The 14,288-nt window shown below is 39.4% G+C and overlaps 1 long non-coding RNA gene across 1 annotated transcript; it reads left to right on the plus strand.

Moving 5' to 3' along the window:
* Positions 1-5,032: 5,032 nt before the first annotated feature.
* LOC140184593 (uncharacterized) lies at positions 5,033-8,011 on the plus strand. The gene is made up of 3 exons (XR_011881676.1): positions 5,033-5,188; positions 5,270-5,329; positions 7,530-8,011. It is a non-coding gene; the product is annotated as an uncharacterized lncRNA (long non-coding RNA).
* The last annotated feature ends 6,277 nt before the right edge of the window (positions 8,012-14,288 follow it).

A 14,288-nucleotide genomic window follows, 5' to 3' on the forward strand; every position in this document is an offset into this window, starting at 1 on the left:
TTTTACCCTTGCCTTTTGGTTTTAAGGGCTATTGACTTTTTCTGCTTGCTTTTTCTTTTTCTTTCTATTAAATTTTTTTTCGCCACTTTTTTTTATATTTTTTTCGCAAGCTTTTGCTATTCACTGCTTTTTCTTGCTACAAGAATCAATTTCATGACTTTTCAGATTATCAATAGCATTTCTCTTTGTTCATCATTATTTCAAGAGCCAACAATTTTAACATTCATAAACAATAAGATAAAAAATATGCACTGTTCAAGCATTCATTCAGAAAACAAAAAGTATTGTCACCACATCAATATAATTAAACTAAATTCAAGGATAAATTCGAAACTCATGTACTTCTTGTTCTTTTGTATTAAAAGCATGTTTCATTTAAGAAAGGTGAAGGATTCATGGAATTATTCATAGCTTTAAGACATAGTTACTACATACTAATGATCATGTAATAAAGACACAAACATAGCTAACATAAAGCTTAAAAATCGAAAAACAGAGAAATAAGAACAAGGAATGAGTCCAACTTAGTGATGGTGGCGCTTTCTTCTTGAAGAACCAATGATGTCCTTGAGCTCTTCTATGTCTCTTCCTTGCCGTTGTTGCTCCTCCCTCATTGCTCTTTGATCTTCTCTAATTTCATGGAGAATGATGGAGTGTTCTTGATGTTCCACCCTTAATTGATCCATATTGTAACTCAAGTCTTCTAGAGAAGTGTTGAGTTGTTCCCAATAGTTGTTGGGAGGAAAGTGCATCCCTTGAGGCATCTCCAGGATTTCTTGGTGATGAGCTTCCTCATGCGTCTCTTGGGATCCATGAGTGGGCTCTCTTGTTTGCTCCATCCTCTTCTTAGTGATGGGCTTGTCCTCCTCAATGGAGATGTCTCCTTCTATGATAACTCCAGCTGATTAACATAGATGGAAAATAAGATGAGGAAAAGCTAGCCTTGCCATGGTGGAGGACTTTTCGGCTATTTTGTAGAATTCAAGGGAGATGACTTCATGAACTTCTACTTCCTCTCCATTCATAAAGCTATGAATCATGATCGTCCAATCCACAGTAACTTCGGATCGGTTTCTAATGGGGATGATGGAGCGTTGGATGAACTCCAACCATCCTCTTGCCACAAGCTTGAGGTCCAGTCTTCTTAATTGAACCGGCTTGCCTTTGGAGTCTCTTTTCCATTGAGCTCCTTCCACACATATGTCCATAAGGACTTGGTCCAAAATTTGATTAAAGTTGGCCCTTCTAGTGTAGGAGCGTGCATCTCCTTGCATCATAGGCAAGTTGAATGCCAACCTCACATTTTTCGGACTAAAATCTAAGTATTTCCCCCGAACCATTGTAAGATAATTCTTTGGGTTCGGGTTCATACTTTGAACATGGTTCCTAGTGATCCATGCATTGGCATAGAACTCTTGAACCATTAGGATTCTGACATGTTGAATGGGGTTTGTTAGAACTTCCCAACCTCTTCTTTGGATCTCATGTCGGATCTCCGGATACTCATTTTTCTTGAGTTTAAAAGGGACCTCGGGGATTACTGGTGCACAAAATTGCAATCACACTTTTGCAATTCCGCACAACTAACCAGCAAGTGCACTGGGTCGTCCAAGTAATACCTTACGTGAGTAAGGGTCGATCCCACGGAGATTGTTGGTTTGAAGCAAGCTATGGTTATCTTGTAACTCTTAGTCAGGATATCAATAATTCTCAGGTTTAATTGTGAAAAGTAAAAGAACATGAAATAAATACTTGTGTTTTGCAGTAATGGAGAACAGGTTGAGGTTTTAGAGATGCTCTATCTTCTGAATCTCTGCTTTCATACTGTCTTCTTCTTCATGCACGCAAGGCTCCTTCCATGGCAAGCTGTATGTAGGGTTTCACCGTTGTCAGTGGCTACCTCCCATCCTCTCAGTGAAAATGTTCAACGCGCTCTGTCACAGCACGGCTAATCATCTGTCGGTTCTCAATCAGGTTGGAATAGAATCCAGTGATTCTTTTGCGTCTGTCACTAACGCCCAGCCCTCAGGAGTTTGAAGCTTGTCACAGTCATTCAATCCTTGAATCCTACTCAGAATACCACAGACAAGGTTTAGACCTTTCGGATTTTCTTGAATGCCGCCATCAATTCCAGCTTATACCACGAAGATTCTGATTAAGGAATCCAAGAGATATTCACTCAATCTAAAGTAGAACAGAGGTGGTTGTCAGGCACACGTTCATAGGTGAGAATGATGATGAGTGTCACGGATCATCACATTCATCAAGTTGAGGAACAAGTGATATCTTAGAATAGAAGCAAGCGTGATTGAATGAAAAATAGTAGTAATTGCATTAATCCATCAAGACACAGCAGAGCTCCTCACCCCCAACCATGGGGTTTAGGGACTCATGTCGTAGAAGATACAATAAAAAAACGTGTAATGTGTCATGAGATAAAGATAAATGTCAAAATATCCTATTTATAGTGAACTAGTAACCTAGGATATACAGAAATGAGTAAATGACGTAAAAATCCACTTTCGGGGTCCACTTGGTGTGTGCTTGGGCTGAGCATTGAAGCTTTCATGTGTAGAGACTTTTCTTGGAGTTAAACGTCAGCTTTTGTGCCAGTCTGGGCGTTTAACTCCAATTTTTGTGCCAGTTCCGGCGTTAAACGCCGGGAATTCTAAAGCTGATTTTCAACGCCGGTTTGGGCCATCAAATCTCGGAAAAAGTATGAACTATTATACATTGCTGGAAAACCCAGGATGTCTACTTTCCAACGAAAATGAGAGAGCGCTAATTGGGCTTCTGTAGCTCTAGAAAATCCACTTCAAGTGCAGGGAGGTCAGAATCTAACAGCATCTGCAATCCTTTTTCAGCCTCTGAATCAGATTTTTGCTCAGGTCCCTCAATTTCAACCAGAAATTATCTGAAATCACAGAAAAACACACAAAGTCATAGTAAAGCCCAGAAAAGTGAATTTTAAATAAAAACTAATAAAAACATACTAAAAAGTAACTAAAATGTACTAAAAACATACTAAAAACAATGCCAAAAAGCGTATAAATTATCCGCTCATCACAACACCAAACTTAAATTATTGCTTGTTCCCAAGCAACTGAAAATCAAATAGGATAAAAGAAGAGAACATACTATAGACTCCAAAATATCAATGAAACTTAGCTCCAATTAGATGAGCGGGACTAGTAGCTTTTTGCTTCTGAACAGTTTTGGCATCTCACTTTATCCTTTGAAGTTTAGAACGATTGGCATCTATAGGAACTCAGAATTCAGATAGTGTTATTGATTCTCCTAGTTAAGTATGATGATTCTTGAACATAGCTACTTTATGAATCTTGGCTGTGGCCCAAAGCACTCTGTCTTCCAGTATTACCACCGAATACATACATGCCACAGACGCATAACTGGGTGAACCTTTTTAGATTGTGACTCAGCTTTGCTAGAGTCCCCAATTAGAGGTGTCCAGAGTTCTTAAGCACACTCTTGGATCACTTTTTATATTTATTATTTTTTTTGAATTCACTACTTTTTCTTGCTTCAAGAATCAATTTGATAATTTTTCAGATCCTCAATAACATTCTTTCAAGAGCCAAAAAGTTTAACATTCTTTAGTCAACAAATTCAAAAGTCATATGCACTGTTCAAGCATTCATTTAGAAAATAAAAAGTATTGTCACCACATCAAACTAATTCAACTATTTTCAGAGATAAATTCGAAATCCTGTACTTCTTGTTCTTTTGTGATTAAAGCATTTTTCATTTAAGAAAGGTGATGGATTCATAGGACATTCATAGCTTTAAGACATGAACCTTAAATTTTATTAATCATGAATTAAGAACAAGACTCAAAAATAAATATAAGATAAGACTAATAGTAATAGAAAACAAAAAATTAAATGACTCTAAAATAGACTCCTAATGATAGAGGTTATCACAGAGTTAGGACTCAACAACCTTGATTTTGAGAAGTGGATGCTCCCTCAACTTATGGGGTATTTGACCCTTCAAGGGAGAGCTTCTGGCGCTTCAGCTCCTGTAGCTCACGCCCCTGCTTCTCTTGTTCCTTCAGTAATTTACAGAGCATGCAGTTTTGATTCTGCTATTCTTCCTTAATTTGTTCCATAGTTTCTTGCAGCTTGGAAACAGATGCTTCTAGGCTGGCCCAGTAGTCAATTTCAGGAAGTTCAGGGAGGAACTCTTGCGCCCTCCTTTTGATAGACTTATCTTGCATTTGTCCTTCCATTGACTTCTTGGTGATTGGATGTTCAATTGGGATGAATTCATCTACTCCCATCCTCACCCCAGCATCTTTACATAGCAAAGAGATTAAGCTTGGGTAAGCCAGTTTTGTAACAACCCTGATTTTCGAGTACGCGAGATCTTTTCTGAAGGCACGGATTTCTCCGGTAGATCAGTAAAGGGAACACCTCTTCTATATCAACAAGTATCTCAATCCTCATTGTCATTATGTCCTCCTTAAGCTAGAACTTTTTCCAAGGCAAGCTCGATAACGCGGACACGAAGAACATAGTTTTTGAACCGTATCGGTTAGGAGTTTTGATCCAGTTTTTCGTAGATAGTCTCAGTTTGACGAACTGGACTCGATTCATGAGAGAAGAGAGATAATAGGGTAATATTATCATTATATTAGTAATAAAAGTTTCTTGAATGATATTATAAGGTTACTTGGTCAGTTTTAGTTAAAAACAGAAAATCGGTTTAACCGGGTTTACGGTTTACTGGTGCAGCTTAGCACCAGCACTCTCTGATGACTTTAGCAATGCTAAGGCCTCATTATTCATGTTTTATTCTCATAATAAATATGTTACTAGTGTCATTTATGCTAGTAGCTCATAAAATAATTTTTAGAGATGTTTTTACAAGTGTTCCGATACACCTAGTTTTAGTAGTTATACACCAGAGATATTTTAATATTATTTTAATCCACCTTCAAGCCAACCAATCACAACTCTCCTTACACCCCCAAGACACTCCAAGGCTGGTCATTTACTCCCTTTGGCCGAAAATGTGAAGAGAGAAAAGAGAGAAACTTTCATGACCCTTTAATCTTCAAAGCTTGATTTCTTCTGAACTAAAACTCAAATCAAAACTCCGATTTCACCAAAATGATCCTCTCTTCTTCCTCTACATAACCATGTGACTTATCAAGGCTGGAAATAAGGTGAGATGGCTGTCTCCCTCCCTCTTCAATTCGGTTTTCAAGGAAAACCATGTAAACATGTGTTTTCTTGATGTGATTTAGGAGGAAAAAGTGCTAAAGGACCACCTGAAAGTTTAACCAAATTAGGAGCAGCAAAACCAGGTAGGGTTTGGTAAAATTAATCTTGATTGATTGTGTTTGAGATGTGTGATTATGATATGGTTTGGTTATGCTTGAAATTGATTGCTTATATGAGTTATTCTTGGTGAAAGTTTGTTGAAATTTTGATGAAATTTGATGAAATTCAAGCTTTATGTTCATGTTCTTGGAGCAGCTGGAAAAACGAAACCCTAGGCCTAAATTGAGGTTCAATTTGTGTTAAAATCATGTGGAAAAGATGGGGTTTTAGTGGCTGGGAATTTATTATGAATTTTGGTAAAAATCGGTTGCTGAAAAGATTGAAAAACGGGTAAAAACAGAGAAAGAATTTGAAGAATATACGAAGAACACGAAGAACACTTTGAGTGTGGTGAAGAACAATGAAGAACACCTTTTTGATTCATAAAAGGGCAGGGAAGTAATTATTTTGGTGTTTGAGGGGTTATTTGGTAATTTCTGAAAGTTAGGGTGGTTAAAGTAGAAATATTAAAAGTTACCGGGATAAAAAGTTAATTTTAAAGGTTAAAAGGTAAAGGCAAGGTAATTTTCGAAAATATATTAATAAAATAATAAATAATAATATTTAATTAAAAATAATATTTTAATAAAAATAATAAAATAATGCGAAAAAAGGCAGTTTTCTGTAAAAGCTTTAGAAAGACAACTTTAAGTGCAGAATCTCATAATTACCTTCATAAAACACTTAGGGAGTGGTAAGAACATATTAGTGAGGCAAAGATAAAAGAAAGATAAAAGTTAAAGGAAAGATAAAAACCAAAGAAAAGTCTGTAAAGTTTTAATAACAGAAGAACAGACAGAGACTAGCGAACGAACTAGGGCAACATAGTTAGTCCTCGAGTTGCGACTAGGGTTAGGTATTATATGAAAAGTTAAACTGTTTCAGTATATACTTAATGAACCTATACTTGGGACAGGCAAACTATTCATACCGAGATTTACATAATATTAAATACATACGTTAAGCAGAGAAAAGAGTAATCAGAGTAGAATAAAGTAACACAGAGAACATAGTAACCAGAACAGAGTAAAGAGATACGAAGGGAAAAGATTAATATGATAAAGAGAAATGATTTGAGCCAAGCTTTTGTACAAGTGAAAGATGTAAAGTTTGTATAGTATGGTTGAACAAAGAAAGAGATAGATATTGTATAAGAATATGTAACTGGAGATGAATAATGAGAATGATAACTTATGATGATAATTACATTGATTCTGTTGAGGAAAAGTATTCAGTTTATGAAATTGTTGGCAAGGACGTGGGTTTTGTCCCGCTTGCATATTTATGATTATAAAAGAGAATAAAAAGCAGAGGACCTGTTGAAAGGTCATTGTTGCTTGAGGCAACCCAAGAGATATTTAGTTGTTGCTTGAGGCAACCCAAGAGATGTGTTTATTCATTTGTTGCGTTATGGCAACTCTTGAGATATTTGTGTGATGATCTGCTGCGTGAAGGCAGTCAGATAGATGGTGGTACGACCACTGAGAGTGCTTTCCTGGGATACTTAGCTATAATGCTATTCTGTAAGTCAGAGGACTCTTACAGAGGTATCGAGAACACATGACTAGCATATACTCCTGTAAGTCAAAGGACTCTTACAGTGAGAGTGTGTGTATGCTCTTGTAAGTCAAAGGACTCTTACAGAGAGTGTGTTGGGCAGATATAAGTTAACTAGCTCCGCCATGCAAGTCAAAGGACTCTTGCAGTGGGTTGCTAGTGCCGCCCTGCAAGTCAAAGGACTCTTGCAGTGGTTTGCCTCACAAGTCAAAGGACTCTTGCGAGGGACATTGCCAACAGGAAAGCCTTACCTGGTCAGAAGACTCCGGGTAACGTCGGGAGCGGGTATGTAACCGACAAATGAGCTCATTACCTGCACTAGGGCTAGACATGCATCATTCTTGTCTGCGCATCATTCTCTGTTGTATACCTTTCTGTGTGTGATCTATTTCTTTGTGTTTGTCTGCTTGTATGCTATTTCTATGTTTTATTTTCTTGTATTCTTTTGTTTGTGTTCTGCTTTCTATTGCCTCTACTTTCTCTTTCTATCTTTATCTTTTGGTTATTGCTTCGCTATATTCTATTATTCGTCTGCTAATCGACCCCAAATAAATGAATATAACTAATAACCCCGACCCTACTAAGGACTCCCCAGTTCTTACCCCTTCTCTCTCCCTTCCCCTTCAGATGGAAGTAAGAGTACCTTACCGTAGTTCGTTGATGATGGTTCTGCAACGAGGATTCTGCTCGAGATAGTCTTCTGAGTCTAGGGTGAATCTCGTTCTCTGATTATATGTATATACTGTGAAACCAGCCAACGTCTGCACCCCGCTTATCTACAAACTTTAGCCTAACTCCTTCGTACGATGTTGCTGTTATGTGGCCACTCGATGAAGTACTTGAGAGATGCTCTTTGATGTCATATGATCGTGCAGAGGAGTAGTATACAACCTTCCACCTTTTGATGACGTTCCACCTGACTTGAGTTTAGAAGACCTAGAACGTATTTTCCCTCGCTTTAGTAGGTTAGAGGGACTAGGTGAGTATAGAGTCTAGGCTAGCCTGGGCGCCAGCTTAGGGACTTCTTGAACAGGTCAGGGCCTAGGATGTTGTATGTATATATGTGTACATAGTTATTATCTAGCTATATCTAGGGGTGTTCTAACTAAAGGTCTATACTCTAACAAAGGCTGGATAAATGAATGTTGCTAGCTACTCGTGATGTATTTATGTGTGGTTGTTTATAACTGTTTTATATATTATTAGTTGTGAATTAATTATGAATGATACTGTTTGTTAATCCAAATGTTTTCAAAAAAAAAAAGTACCTCGTAAAATAACTACGCTTTTAACAACGAATCAGGCTCATATAATAAATAATAGATAATAATTAGGTAGACAAGTTGATAGCGCTCAGTTTCTAGTATGATCATGACGTACCAGAAATTGGGTCGTTACAAGTTTGGCTTCAGTGGAATTCTTGTTTGCAATTGTGTAAATCTCACAAGCAATCAGATGATGAACCTCCACTTCTTTTCCCAACATAATGCAATGAATCATCACTGTTCTCTTGATGGTGACCTCAGAACGGTTGCTAGTGGGCAATATAGAACGCCCAATGAAGTCTAGCCAACCTCTTGCAATTGGTTTGAGATCTCCTCTCTTGAGTTGGTTTGGGACACCTTTTGAATTGGTTGTCCACTTTGTTCCAGGGAGGTATATGTCCTCTAGAACTTGATCCAACCCCTTATCTGCTCTCACCATTCTCCTATTAAAGGATTCAGAATCATCTTGTAGTTGAGGCAATTTGAAGACCTCCCTTATTTTGTCCGGATGGAAGTAAATAATTCTCCCTCTGACCATGGTTCTGTAGGTATGAAAAGCAGTTCCAGTCATTCTCTGCTTATCTGTCAGCCACAGATTTGAGTAGAATTCCTGAACCATGTTTCTTCCAACCTTTGTCTCAGGGTTGGTTAGAACTTCCCATCCTCTGTTTCGAATTTGCTCTTGGATCTCCGGATATTCGTCTCCTTTCAGATTGAATTTAACTTTCGGGATCACTGACCTCAGACCCATTATTTTGTGGTAATGGTCTGCATGTTCTTTGGTTAAGAACTTCTCTTGACTCCAAAGATTCTTTGGAGTATTCTCTTTCTTGCATCTTGAATTGGTTTGTTTTCCCTTAGGAGCCATGATCTTGATAAATCTTGGCTTAGTGATCACGGAAAAGCACACCAAACTTAGTGGTTTGCTTGCCCTCAAGCAAAAGAAAGGAAAGAGGAGAGAGAGGAGGAGAGCAAATTCGAATGGTGGGGAGAGGGGGATGGCCGAGTGTTATTTATAAGGGAGGGGGAGAGATTTCAAAAATTTTGAAGGAGATTTGAGAAGATATGGAAAGAATTTGAGAAGATATTTGAGTTTTTGAAGAAGATTTGGAAAGGATTTGAAAGAGATTTTGAGGAATGATTTAGAAAGTTGTTTAATTTTTGAAAATTGAAGGTGAATGATGAAAGTTTGTAATGTGTTTATGCAAAAAAATTATGGATCAAAATGAGAAAGTTTGAAAAAATTTGAAGTGGAAAACAAAATCTCTGTCCCCTACATTTCTGGCGTTAAACGCCCAGAATGGTATCCATTCTGGCGTTTAACGCCCACTTGGTGGCCATTATGGGCGTTAAACGCCCAGCCAAGTGCCTGGCTGGCGTTAAACGCCAGAAACCCCTTTATCATTGGGCGTTTTGCTGAACTCCCAGGATGCTGCAATTCTGGCGTTAAACGCCCAGAATGGTGCCTCTATTGGCGTTAAACGCCCAGAATAGAGTTAAACGCCCAGAATGGTATCCATTCTGGCATTTAACGCCCAGAGTACCCCTTACTGGCGTTTTCTTGCCAACAAGCTCCTTTTCTCTGCTTTGTGCACTGAATCCTTCTGTAACTCTGTGAATTCCTTCAATTTCAATGATCAACCTTGAAGAATGTATATCAAACTTTTATAGAACAAATAACCTGCTAATGACTGGGTTGCCTCCCAGCAAGCGGTTCTTTATTGTTTTTAGCTGGACCTTTACTGAGACTCATTCAAACCTCAGTTTTGAGCATTCCTGCTCAAAATTACTTTCAAGGTAATGTTTGATCCTCTGCCCATTAACGATGAACTTTTTATCAGAATCAATGTCTTGAAGCTCAACATATCCATATGGTGACACTCCTGTAATCACATACGGACCCCTCCACCGAGATTTAAGTTTTGCTGGGAATAATTTGAGCCTAGAGTTGAAGAGCAGAACTTTTTGTCCTGGCTCAAAGACTCTAGATGACAACTTCTTGTCATGCCACTTCTTTGCCTTTTCCTTATAAATTTTTGCATTTTCAAAGGCACTGAGTCTGAACTCCTCTAACTCATTTAGCTAGAGCAATCTTTTTTCACCAGCTAACTTAGCATCCATGTTTAGGAATCTGGTTGCCCAGTAGGCTTTATGTTCCAGTTCCACAGGCAGAAGACAGGCCTTCCCATACACAAGTTGGTATGGAGAGGTTCCTATAGGAGTCATGAATGCTGTTCTGTATGCCCACAGAGCATCATCCAAGCTCTTTGCCCAATCCTTTCTACGGACAATAACAGTCCGTTCCAGGATTCTTTTTAGCTCTCTATTAGAGACTTCAGCTTGCCCATTTGTTTGTGGATGATACGGAGTTGCTACTTTGTGGCTAATTCCATATCGGACCATAGCAGAGTACAGCTGTTTATTGCAGAAATAAGTGCCCGCATCACTGATTAGTACTCTGGGAACACCAAACCTGCTGAAGATGTGTTTCTGGAGGAATTTCAACACGGTCTTAGTATCATTATTGGGAGTGGCAATTGCTTCTACCCATTTAGATACATAGTCTACTACCACCAGAATATACGTGTTTGAGTATGATGGTAGGAAGGGACCCATGAAGTCAATACCCCATACATCAAATAATTCAATCTCTAAGATTCCTTGTTGAGGCATGGCGTAACCATGCGGCAAGTTACCAGCTCTTTGGCAACTATCACAGTTATGCATAAACTCTCGAGCATCCCTATAGAGAGTAGGCCAGTAAAAGCCGCATTAGAGGACTTTAGTAGCTGTTCGCTCACTTCCGAAATGTCCCCCATACTGTGATCCATGACAATGCCATAGGATCCTTTGTGCTTCCCCTCTAGGTACACATCTGTGGATCATTCCGTCTGCACATCTCTTAAAGAGATATCGTTCATCCCATAGGTAGTACTTGGCATCTGAATTAATTTTTTTCTTTGCACCCTGCTGTACTCCTGGGGTATGAACCTCACAGCTTTATAGTTTTCAATGTCTGCAAACCATGGAGCTTCCTGAATGGCAAAGAAATGCTCATCTGGAAAGGTCTCAGAGATCTCAGTAGAGGGGAGGGACGCCCCAGCTACTGGTTCTATTCGGGACAGATGATCAGCTACCTGGTTCTCTGTCCCTTTTTTGTCTCTTATCTCTATATCGAACTCTTGCAGAAGCAACACCCACCTTATGAGCTTGGGTTTTGAATCCTGCTTTGTGAGTAAGTATTTAAGAGCAGCATGGTCAGTGTACACAATCACTTTTGACCCTACTAAATAGGATCTAAACTTGTCAATGGCATAAACCACTGCAAGTAACTCTTTTTCTGTGGTTGTGTAATTCTTCTGTGCATCATTTAGAACACGGCTAGCATAATAAATGACGTGCAGAAGCTTGTTGTGCCTCTGTCCCAACACTGCACCAATGGCAAGGTCACTGGCATCACACATTAGTTCAAATGGTAATGTCCAATCTGGTGCAGAGATGACTGGTGCTGTGACCAGCTTGCCTTTCAGGGTCTCAAACGCCTGCAGACACTCTGTGTCAAACACAAATGGCGTGTCAGCAGCTAGCAGGTTTCTTAGAGGTTTTGCAATTTTTGAAAAGTCCTTTATGAACCTTTTGTAAAATCCTGCATGCCCTAGAAAGCTTCTGATTGCCTTAACATTGGTAGGTGGTGGTAATTTTTCAATTACTTCTACCTTTGCTTGATCCACCTTTATTCCCTTGCCTAAAATTTTGTGCCCAAGGAAAATTCCTTCAGTCACCATGAAGTGACATTTCTCCCAGTTTAAGACCAGGTTAGTCTCTTGGCACCTTTTCAGGACAAGTGCTAGGTGATTAAGACAGGAACTGAATGAGTCTCCATATACTGAGAAGTCATCCATGAAGACTTCCAAGAACTTCTCTACCATATCAGAGAAGATGGATAGCATGCTTCTCTGAAAGGTTGCAGGTGCATTACACAGACCAAAAGGCATTCTTCTGTAGGCAAACACGCTAGAAGGGCAAGTGAATGCTGTCTTCTCTTGGTCTTGAGGATCTACTGCAATTTGGTTATAACCTGAATAGCCATGCAAAAAGCAGTAATAATCATGACCAGCTAGTCTTTCTAGCATTTGGTCTATGAATGGTAAAGGAAACTGATCCTTTCTGGTGGCTGTATTGAGCCTTTCATAGTCAATACACATACGCCACCCTGTAACTGTTCTTGTGGGAACCATTTCATTCTTTTCATTATGAACCACTGTCATGCCTCCTTTCTTGGGGACAACTTGGACAGGGCTCACCCAGGGGCTATCAGAAATAGGATAAATAATCCCGGCCTCTAGTAACTTAGTAACCTCTTTCTGCACCACCTCCTTCATGGCTGGATTTAGCCGCCTCTGTGGTTGAACCACTAGCTTGGCATTATCTTCCAATAGGATCTTGTGCATGCATGTTGCTGGGCTAATGCCCTTAAGATCACTTTTGGACCACCCAAGAGCTGTTTTATGTGTCCTTAGCACTTGAATTAGTGCTTCCTCTTCCTGTGAGTTTAAAGCAGAGCTTATAATCACTGGAAAAGTGTCACCTTCTCCCAAAAATGCATACTTCAGGGATGGTGGTAATGGATTGAGCTCGGGTCTAGGAGGTTTATCCTCTTCCTGAGGAATTTTCAGAGGTTCTTATATTTCCTCTGGTTCCTCCAGGTTAGGCTGAACATCTTTAAAGATATCCTCAAGCTCAGATTCGAGACTCTCAGTCATATTGATCTCTTCCACTAAAGAGTCAATAATGTCAGCGCTCATGCAATCATTTGATGTGTCTGGATGCTGCATAGCTTTGACAGCATTCAACTTGAACTCATCCTCATTGACTCTCAGGGTCACTTCCCCTTTTTGTACATCAATGAGAGTTCGTCCAGTTGCTAGGAAGGGTCTTCCAAGGATGAGAGTTGCACTCTTGTGCTCCTCCATTTCCAGCACTACAAAGTCAGTTGGAAAGGCAAATGGCCCAACCTTGACAATCATGTCCTCAATTATGCCTGATGGATATTTAATGGAGCCATCAACAAGTTGGAGACATATCCGGGTTGGTTTGACTTCTTCAGTCAACCCAAGCTTTCTGATAGTGGATGCAGGAATTAGATTGATACTTGCTCCAAGGTCACATAGGGCTGTCTTGGTACAAGCACCTTCTAATGTGCATGGTATCATAAAGCTTCCTGGATCTTGAAGCTTCTCTGGTAAGCTCTTCAGAATGACTGCACTGCATTCTTCAGTGAGAAACACTTTTTTAGTTTCTCTCCAATCCTTCTTATGACTTAAGATCTCTTTCATGAACTTAGCATAAGAAGGTATTTGCTCAAGTGCCTCTGCAAACGGAATCTTTATTTCAAGAGTCCTTAGATAGTCTACAAAGCGGGCAAATTCTTTATCCTGTTTCTCTTGGCGAAGTTTTTGAGGATAAGGAATCTTGGCTTTATATTCTTCAACCTTAGTTACTGCAGGTTTATTCCCTACAGAGGTGGTTGGAGAAGCCTTTTTAGAGGGGTTACTATCAGCACTCTTAGGTGTCTGATTCCTCATTGGCGTTTGAGCGCCAGGACTGGGTGAGGAATGGGCGTTTAACGCCAACTTTTCCCCCCTTTCTGGTGTTTGAACGCCAAAACTGGGCAAGGAATGGGCGTTTAACACCAACTTTCCCCCCTTTCTGGCATTTGAACGCCAGGAGTATTCCTCTCTGGGCTCTTATTGTCCTCAGAGGGATTTTGGACAGTGGTTTGGTTATCCTCTGTCAGTTGTTCCTTTCTTAGCTTTTTGCTACTTTGAGCAGTGTTATTCAATGTCTTCCCACACCTCAGTTGAACTGCTTGGCATTCTTCTGTTATCTGTTTAGATAACTGCTATTTTGTCTGATTCAACTGTGATTCTATATTCTTGTTAATAATTTTGGTTTCTTGGAGCATCTCTTTAAATTCTGCTAACTGTTTTTTCATCAGGAGTAATTACTGATTAAGCTCAACAATCTGTTCTTGAGGATTAGGATTAGTAGTTACTGCCATAGATTCTTCTTTCGTAGAGGGCTCACTACTTGAGTATAGATGTTGATTTCTAGCAACAGT

The sequence above is a fragment of the Arachis hypogaea genome, chromosome 5 (assembly GCF_003086295.3).
Source record: "Arachis hypogaea cultivar Tifrunner chromosome 5, arahy.Tifrunner.gnm2.J5K5, whole genome shotgun sequence".
Taxonomy (NCBI): domain Eukaryota; kingdom Viridiplantae; phylum Streptophyta; class Magnoliopsida; order Fabales; family Fabaceae; genus Arachis; species Arachis hypogaea.